Below are 9,208 nucleotides of genomic sequence, written 5' to 3'. Positions count from 1 at the left end.
AAATTAGCCATTAAATTATGAAATATATTTCATTTGCTTTAAAAACCTCTTTACGACGGAGTTTTCAATCAGTTTCTTTTAAATATGACTTTTAAGTCGTAAATTTACAAGAAAAAAGTCACAACTGTTAAACTACGAGATCTTAAGTCGTAAATTTAGAAAAATTCTCGTAAATTTATGAGTTCTTATCTCGTAAATTTACGAGATAAAAAGTCATAAATTAACGAGGAAAAAACACCAAAGTTTTCCTTTTTTTTGGAGTGTTGCTTGAAGATGAAATATGTGGAGCCTTTTGTGAAGCTTTATTTCCGGATAGGTTTAAAAAACGATGGCAACTCAAAATCAGATTTTGTCAGTGGAGCCGCCTTTCCGGGGTTCGGTGTCGGTAAAGCGGAGTTTCATCTGTAAAATAAGGAGCTCAGAGACACATTTGGGTATAGAAGACCACTACTTTATTTTCCTTTTCATTCACACACCCAGAAATCCATTTGTCTCATGACGTCATGAACCTGTCATGCGCAGAACACCAATGTGTAAACAGTTACAAAACGCCCCCTCCTCTAGATGAAACGTCCCGTTTCAAAATAAAATAACAAGGATGAATGAAAACAGTTTGTTATATTAACATTAGAACGTTGAAAATGCCACAAAAGTGCTCCTCCTCAGATGGAAGCATCACACAAACGTAGAGATCTTGTCTTTAATGGAGTAATAAATTGTAAATCAAACAAATGAGCTTCCAGACATTTTTAACGTCATCAGTAAACATTCAGCTCACCTGTTCAATTAAGTTTAGTCGGTTTGCTCTGCTGCTGCGCGGCGTTCACCTGCTGCTGCTCTTTATGCTCACTTCAACTTTATTCTAGTAAATTTACGAGATTAAAGTGGAAGTGAGCGTAAAGAGCAGCAGCAAGTGAACGCCACGCAGCAGCAGAGCAAACCGACTAAACTTCTCGTAAATTTATGACTTCAAATCTCGTAATTTTACTTTTTATTTATTTTTTTGGTGGCCCTAAAACTCCGTCGTACCTCTTCATTATTTTAAAACTGTATTTTAAAATATTTCTTTTTAATCATGTTGAATATTATTATAATTCTATGGCTTTTTTCAGAAACTCGGTTTTCAAAAACAATATTTTCCAAAGTAGCTTTGTTTTTATTTCACATTGCTGTTTTTCACAATGACTTACTGATGTTCTGAAGGTAAACTTATAGATCACAAAGTTGAAGTCTGCAGTCAGGTCCATGTGTCACGGTTCCTCCGGCTGCTACTCCTCCCCTCCCTGCTCCTTCATTGGAACCAGCTGACCTGCATCATCTCATCACCTGGCAGACCTTCTTAAGGAGATCCATCCCAGCATACTACGCCAGTCCGTTATACTCACTCCGGTGATCACGCCTGGCCTCAAGTTAAGTTACTCTCGCTTTAGTAATCCTAGCTTGTACTTACCGTCTGTCTCACGTCTTCAGGTCTTCACTCCATTGGTCACGCTGGTTCCTCGCTCCACGCTGATTACATCATCCTCGACGTCCTCGCCTTGCCTCAAGCTGGTTACGCTGTCCTCAGCGTTCACGCCTCGCCTCAAGCTGATTACGCTGTCCTCAGCGTCCACGTCTCGCCTCAAGCCGGTCACGCCGCCCCCGGCGCTCCACCACGTCACGGACTGTGAACGCCGTCCTCGGCGCTCCACCTCGCCACAGCAGTTTCCTGCATCCACGACGTCCCCTGACTTCTATAATTAAAACATCCTGTTAAATACAACGCCTTCCTGAGTTTCTTCCGGGTTCCAGCATCTGGGTCTCCCTAGTAGTCCGATCATGACAGAACGGACTGGCATTTACCCAGACCCAGCTGACCCGGAGGGACTCCGCTTGGCCGTCACTCACCAAGGCATCGCTCTGGGACGGCAAGCTGAATCCCTCAACCAGATGGCCGCCGCCCAGCAGGATCTTTTCCGTCGCTTGGACGGTATTTCTCTGGCTCTGACGGATTTAACCTCCCGAGGACCTACTAACGCCTCAGCCAGCAACACGGGTTCCGCCACCGGAAGCCCGGGCCCCGCTACAGACAAAGCAGCTCACGAAAACATCCGGCTCCTTCCTGAGCCTTTCCTGGGTGACGTAGGAGCCTGCGGGGGATTCCTCCTGCAATGTCGTTTGATCTTCCAGCAGGCACCTCGGCACTATCATGCAGACCACAGCAAAATCACCCTTATAGTGAACTCTCTCCGGGGTAAAGCGCTTCAATGGGCTCAGGCTTACCTGACCGCTAATCCCATCTCTCAAGTTCCTTTCGAACGCTTTTTAGGCGAGTTCCGGCTGGTTTTCGACCAACCCCGCAAGGAGGAGGAGGCCACCCGCCGACTGCTAGCCCTCAAACAACGCCACAGATCCGTGAGTGACCATCTAATAGACTTTCGGATTCTAGCTGTGGAGGCGGGTTGGCCGGATATAGCCCTTAAAGGGGTGTTCTACCAATCCCTTAATGACTCGATCAAAGACCATTTATGTTCGCAACCCGAGGCTAGCTCTTTTGAAGAGCTCGTCACCGCGGCCTTGCGGTCCGACGTGCGTCTCCGTGAACGTCATGCTGAGCGCCCCCGTCAAGACAAGAGACTCCTTACCAGTGCTTCTCCTCCATTCCCTGCTGCTAACTATGTTCATGTTATGGCTCACGATTCTGTCGGACTCTCCACAGAGGAACCGATGCAGATTGGACATTCTAAACTCACCCCTGAGGAGCGGCAGAAACGAAGAGATGAGGGGGCGTGTTTCTATTGCGGCCAGACCGGTCACCTCGTTCATCAATGTAAGCTTCGTTTAAACTCCCGAACCCCCCGTTAGAAGGCAGGCCACGGGCGGGTCAATCTTCTCTCTCTACCGAGAGACCTTTTCTTTATTTACCTGTCAAGTTAAGTTTTTCTTCTAGTGTTTTTGAAGGTAGAGCCCTTATCGACTCTGGAGCTGAGCAGAGTTTCATTGATGACTGTCTTGTTTCTGAGCTTAACATTCCCACAGAACCTTTGGATATCCCTGTCAGGGCGGCCGGATTGGGTGGTCAGGTCCTCACTCACATAACCCACCGTACTAAGGCCGTTCGTCTCATCACGTCTGGTAATCATCACGAACTCATTCAGTTTTACATTACCAAGACCCCCCAGTCTCCCATCATTCTAGGGTTCCCCTGGCTTCGCGCTCACAACCCCCAGTTCGATTGGGTTAATCTCCACGTTACCAACTGGAGCACTACCTGCATGGCTAATTGTCTTCGTTCCGCCATACCCTCGGTTTCTCCTCGTTGTGATCCAGATCCTGAGGAGATCGATCTTTCTAGGGTTCCTCCGTGCTACCACGATCTTGGGGCTGTTTTCAGTAAGACCAGGGCTGGTTCCCTTCCTCCCCACAGGCCGTACGACTGTTCCATCGAACTAGTTAAAGGCGCTACGCTGCCTAAGAGGAGGCTATTTAATTTATCAGGCCCTGAGAAACTGTCAATGGAAAAATATATCCAGGAAGCCCTCTCGGCTGGTCATATTCGCCCCTCATCTTCTCCGGTCGGTGCAGGGTTCTTCTTCGTCCAGAAGAAGGACAGAACTTTGCGCCCATGCATTGATTACCGCGACCTCAATCAAATTACTGTTAAAAATAAATATTCCCTTCCGCTTATTGACTCTGCTCTACATTCTGTTCAGGACGCTCGAGTCTTTTCCAAGTTGGACCTCCGTAACGCTTATTATTTGGTTCGCATGAGGGAGGGGGACGAGTGGAAGACCGCCTTTAACACCCCACTCGGTCATTTCGAGTATTTGGTGATGCCTTTTGGGCTCACCAACGCTCCTGCTACCTTCCAGAATCTCGTTAACGATGTTCTTCGTGATTTTTTGAACCGCTTCGTCTTTGTTTACCTTGACGACATCCTTATTTATTCACGCGATCTGGATGAACACACCCACCATGTCCGCCAGGTTCTCTCACGGCTTTTAGAGAACCGACTATATGTTAAAGCCGAAAAGTGCGAGTTTCATGTACCCACCATTTCATTTCTGGGTTTCATCATTGACTCTGGTAACATTCGCCCCGATCCGGCCAAGATCGCGGCCGTCACCAGCTGGGAACCTCCCACTTCCCGTAAACAACTTCAGAGGTTCCTCGGCTTCGCAAATTTCTACCGTCGCTTCATAAGGAACTATAGCAGCATTGCCGCTCCGTTGACTCAACTCACCTCCGTTACTAAACCGTTTCTCTGGACCCCCGAAGCTCAATCCGCATTCACTAGACTTAAGCACCTCTTTACTTCCGCTCCCATTCTAACACAGCCTGATCCTCTCCGACAGTTCGTTGTCGAGGTCGACGCTTCAGATTCTGGTGTGGGAGCGATTCTTTCCCAACGGGAGGTTGGCTCGGGGAAACTGAAACCATGTGCGTTCTTCTCTAGGAAGCTTTCTACGGCGGAGAGAAATTATGACGTCGGTAACCGCGAACTCCTCGCCATTAAACTCGCTCTGGAGGAATGGCGTCACTGGCTCGAGGGGGCTGAACATCCGTTCATCGTTTGGACGGATCATAAAAATCTTGCCTACCTACGTACAGCTAAACGCCTTAATTCACGTCAGGCCCGTTGGTGCCTTTTTTTTGACAGGTTTGATTTCACTATCACCTACCGGCCGGGTAGCAGGAACATTAAACCAGACGCCCTCTCACGTTTATTTTGTTCAGGGGATGACCAGGACAGCTCTCCCATTATTCCCCCCACATGTATTGTGGGTAATTTGACATGGGACATTGAGAGCAGGGTCATCCAAGCTCAGGGAGAGGAACCTGACCATCCTCCGGCCCCCCCTGGAACTCTTTACGTCCCCTCCTCCCTCCGCTCGGATGTCCTGGTTTGGGGGCACACGTCGCGTATTGCTTGCCATGGCGGCATTCATAGAACCCTGAGGCTCGTGCAACGTAGATTTTTCTGGCCTTCCATGGCTCGGGACGTGAGGGAATTCGTTGCGGCTTGCGACGTCTGCGCCCGCTCTAAGTCTTCCAACTCGCCGCCTGCTGGTCTCCTCCATCCTTTACCTGTTCCGCAGCGGCCCTGGTCCCATCTCGCCATGGACTTCATCACTGGGTTGCCGGCCTCTCAGGATAACACCGTCATTCTTACAGTGGTCGACCGTTTTTCCAAGGCTGCCCATTTCATTCCCCTTCCCAAGCTGCCCACGGCCACCGAGATGGCTGACGTCTTGGTTCGAGAGGTATTCAGGCATCACGGCATCCCCAGTGATATTGTCTCCGACCGCGGGCCCCAGTTCATATCCCAGGTCTGGCGGGCTTTCTGTTCTGCTCTGGGTGCCACGGTTAGCCTCACATCCGGTCATCATCCCCAGTCAAATGGGCAAGCGGAGCGTGCAAACCAGGAGCTCGAGGCCGCCCTCCGTTGTGTGGCCGCCCAAAACCCCTCCAACTGGTCTTCATTCCTGGCATGGATCGAGTACGCCCACAACAGCCATCCGTCTGCTGCTACCGGTATGTCCCCGTTTGAAGCGTCCCTCGGATACTCTCCACCCTTGTTCCCCTCCCAGGAGCTGGACTTGGCGGTCCCGTCGGTTCAGCATCACCTGCGACGCGCCCAGCGTATATGGACTCAGGCCAGGGCCGCTCTCCTGCGCACTAGAGAGAGGAACTGCAGGATCGCTAATCGCCACAGGGTGGAGAGCCCCGCCTACCAACCGGGACAGAGGGTTTGGCTGTCTTCACGGGACATACCGCTCCAGGCCACCTCCCGTAAACTGGCTCCACGCTACATTGGACCTTACCCCGTCGAGAGGGTCATAAACCCCTCCTGTGTGCGGCTGCGGCTCCCGGCGGCGCTTAAGGTGCACCCCACGTTTCATGTCTCGCAGCTTAAGCCTGTCCAGGAGAGTTCTTTGTGCCCGCCGTCCGCTTCCCCACCGCCCGCCCGGGTCATCGACGGCGCTCCTGCCTACACCGCCAGCAAGGTGTTGGACGTCCGCCGCCGGGGGCGCGGTTTCCAGTTTCTGGTGGACTGGGAGGGTTACGGTCCGGAGGAGCGCTCATGGATCTCCCGCTCCCTCATTCTGGACCGTACCCTCATTGACGATTTCTTTCGGGACCACCCTGATCGTCGTCCGGGACCGCCTGGGGGCGGTCGTTGAGGGGGGGGTACTGTCACGGTTCCTCCGGCTGCTACTCCTCCCCTCCCTGCTCCTTCATTGGAACCAGCTGACCTGCATCATCTCATCACCTGGCAGACCTTCTTAAGGAGATCCATCCCAGCATACTACGCCAGTCCGTTATACTCACTCCGGTGATCACGCCTGGCCTCAAGTTAAGTTACTCTCGCTTTAGTAATCCTAGCTTGTACTTACCGTCTGTCTCACGTCTTCAGGTCTTCACTCCATTGGTCATGCTGGTTCCTCGCTCCACGCTGATTACATCATCCTCGACGTCCTCGCCTTGCCTCAAGCTGGTTACGCTGTCCTCAGCGTTCACGCCTCGCCTCAAGCTGATTACGCTGTCCTCAGCGTCCACGTCTCGCCTCAAGCCGGTCACGCCGCCCCCGGCGCTCCACCACGTCACGGACTGTGAACGCCGTCCTCGGCGCTCCACCTCGCCACAGCAGTTTCCTGCATCCACGACGTCCCCTGACTTCTATAATTAAAACATCCTGTTAAATACAACGCCTTCCTGAGTTTCTTCCGGGTTCCAGCATCTGGGTCTCCCTAGTAGTCCGATCATGACACCATGTCCCCAATGTTTTGATGGAAGTACCAAGTGCTGCTGCTGCATCCTCTGAGCTGCTGACAGGACTGCACCCTCCCAACATTTTCATGTTGACACAGATTAACACTCATATATTCTATCTGTTAGTTGCATATTTAAGAGAGAGCTTGTCTGGAAGCATCACATCATCAACATTGAAAAGTCTTTTAATGTTTGAAATGTACTTTTTCTCATTGTTTCTATAAGGTTGGTATTACTTATCACTGAAATGTGGACAAATATCAATCCTTAAAGCTTTAACTGTTTTTTTACGTCCAAAAGTATGGAAGCATTTCTGTCTCATAATTAAAAATAAAAGTCAATACCAGCAATGCTTTTTCATTTTCAAAATGTAACTGCATCAAATGACTCAAAGTTAAAATGAAAAATCAATACTTCAAGATGCTTTTTAATTTTTCTACTTAAAAAAACGCGTATTCTGTGTCATAATTAAAACAAAGATGCAAAGAGGGGGATTGCATTTTCATTTTAACATTCACCCTGCGAACATTGTTGCATAATTCAATTCCACTTAGCATTTCCAGAGGGGAGGTGGGGCGATGACGTCAGTGCTATCTCCGTGTGTCCGGCTGCTAACAGACACAGATATGCTAGGTGCAGTGTAGCTTTGTGTGAGCTGCGGCAGAGGAGAGGGCTTTGTGATGGCTGTGAACTTCTGATGATTGTACACATCTTCTCGGGACTGCGTAGCAGCATTTCTGCCTTCTGCGGTCTTCCTTCGGACGCATCGCGGTTCGTCGAAACTTGGGGCTGTGTACAATCATCAGGAATGCACGACCATCACAAAGCCCTCTCCTCTGCCCCTACCATTTATCATTGATCATTTCATTAAGTGACAGAATAAGCGGTGTTGAAGTAGAAAAGGGAAAAGAATTTTGGCGGATTGCTTTTTCAATTTAATTTTGAGTCGAAAAATGCAGCTTCATTTTGAAAATGAAAAAGCATTTCCTGCATTGACTTTTATTTTGAATTATGCTACAGAATCGCTTCCATACAAAAGTGGTTAATCATGACAATCAAAGTGTACTTGCACACACATTTCTGTATTAAAGATGCTACATTCTTGTACAAGTCTGATGGCACCAAGCTCGGTCTAAGACGCACAACTGCTTTTTCCAGCTGTGGTTCTGCCTGATTTTGCTCCTTGACTCAGAGACAGTTCCTCTAATTTATGAAGAAATAGTCCATATCCACTGAGCCCCATGAAGTCTGACAGTGGGCATGAAGAAAACCTGAGAAGTCTTCCCTCGTGAAGCCTCCTGTCTGTTTTGGATGCATCTCCAAACCCTGTGAGTGCTGCTGTCTCTGTGCAGGTTTAGGCCCAACTGGGGAGGGTCCACGAGATGAGCAGGGGGGCAGTGAAAGTCAAAAGTGACATGCAGAGCGTTGACGCCCTGCCACACTCTGTAGCATCCTCCTGTTGACGATGTGTGAGTGCAAAATGTTTGTTATCGGTGTAGTCCAGAGCAACACAGTAATTTTTTGCCCCCCATAAATGTTTATCTCTGAAGCAGCTTAGCCCCCAGCACTGACCTTTGGGTGATAGGCATGGCAGGACTCTGGACGCCGTCGCACCTTCTGAGACTTCATCCTGTTGCACTTCACCGTGGCATTATGTTCAAAGTGTTCAGGAAGACAGAGGGATCACTGCGGACCAGCTTAATGACAGCCCATCAGACTCACATAGTTTTATCTTTCACACGACCTGTCCACTTAGCTAAAAACACTGTGAGATAAAGTCTGGAGGGAAGTCCAGGGATGTGGCACCAGAACACACCACTGACCTCAATGTGAGCTTAGGGGCAGCAGATCTTCATCCTGCTGAAATCTTCAGCCCTCTCTTATTGCTGTATGCTTATTCCCAACCTTTGTTAGGCAACAAAATTCTTCTTTGAAAATGATTAGGACAGCAGCCATGTTTTTTCCACACGCTTCTTCTTAGTCTTCTCACTGCTCCCTCCAGGGGCGCCACAGCAAATCATTCTCTTCCATCTAACCCTCTCCTCTGCATCCTCTTCCTTCACACCACCCACTCCTCATATCCACATATCCTCCTTTTCTACCTCCATGATCCTCCTTCTCTACCTCCATGATCCTCCTTCTCTACCTCCATGAACCTCTTCTTTGGTCTTCCTCTAGTCCTCTTTCCTTCAACCTCAGCATCCTTTTCCCAGCATCATCACTGTTCCTCCTCTCAAGGGGTCCAAACCGTCTCCATCTGCTTTCCTGCATTGATCTCCAGAACATCTACCATGATCTGTTCCTCTGATGGATTCATTCCTGATCCATTCTGGTCCCACAGAGAACCTCAACATCTCCATCTCTGCTTCCTCCAGCTCTAAACCAACAACATGGCTGCTCTCACCACCGTCTTCTACACCTTTCCTTTCATCTTTAGTCACACATCCCACCTGAA

The 9,208-nt window shown here is 49.3% G+C and overlaps 1 protein-coding gene and 1 long non-coding RNA gene across 2 annotated transcripts in view; one reads left to right on the top strand and one right to left on the bottom strand.

Moving 5' to 3' along the window:
- Positions 1 to 9,208, top strand: part of LOC105354174 (uncharacterized) — a 34,246-nt gene that overhangs the window by 1,674 nt on the left and 23,364 nt on the right. The gene's annotated exons all lie outside the window — the stretch shown is intronic.
- Positions 6,923 to 8,449, bottom strand: LOC144992413 (uncharacterized). The gene is made up of 2 exons (XR_013656332.1): positions 8,326 to 8,449; positions 6,923 to 8,209 (listed from the first exon to the last, which is right to left on the bottom strand). It is a non-coding gene; the product is annotated as an uncharacterized LOC144992413 (long non-coding RNA).

The sequence above is a fragment of the Oryzias latipes genome, chromosome 6 (assembly GCF_053564925.1).
Source record: "Oryzias latipes strain Hd-rR chromosome 6, Olatipes_Hd-rR_3.1".
Classification (NCBI taxonomy): Eukaryota; Metazoa; Chordata; class Actinopteri; order Beloniformes; family Adrianichthyidae; genus Oryzias; species Oryzias latipes.
This window is presented reverse-complemented; position numbering and strand designations above follow the sequence as displayed.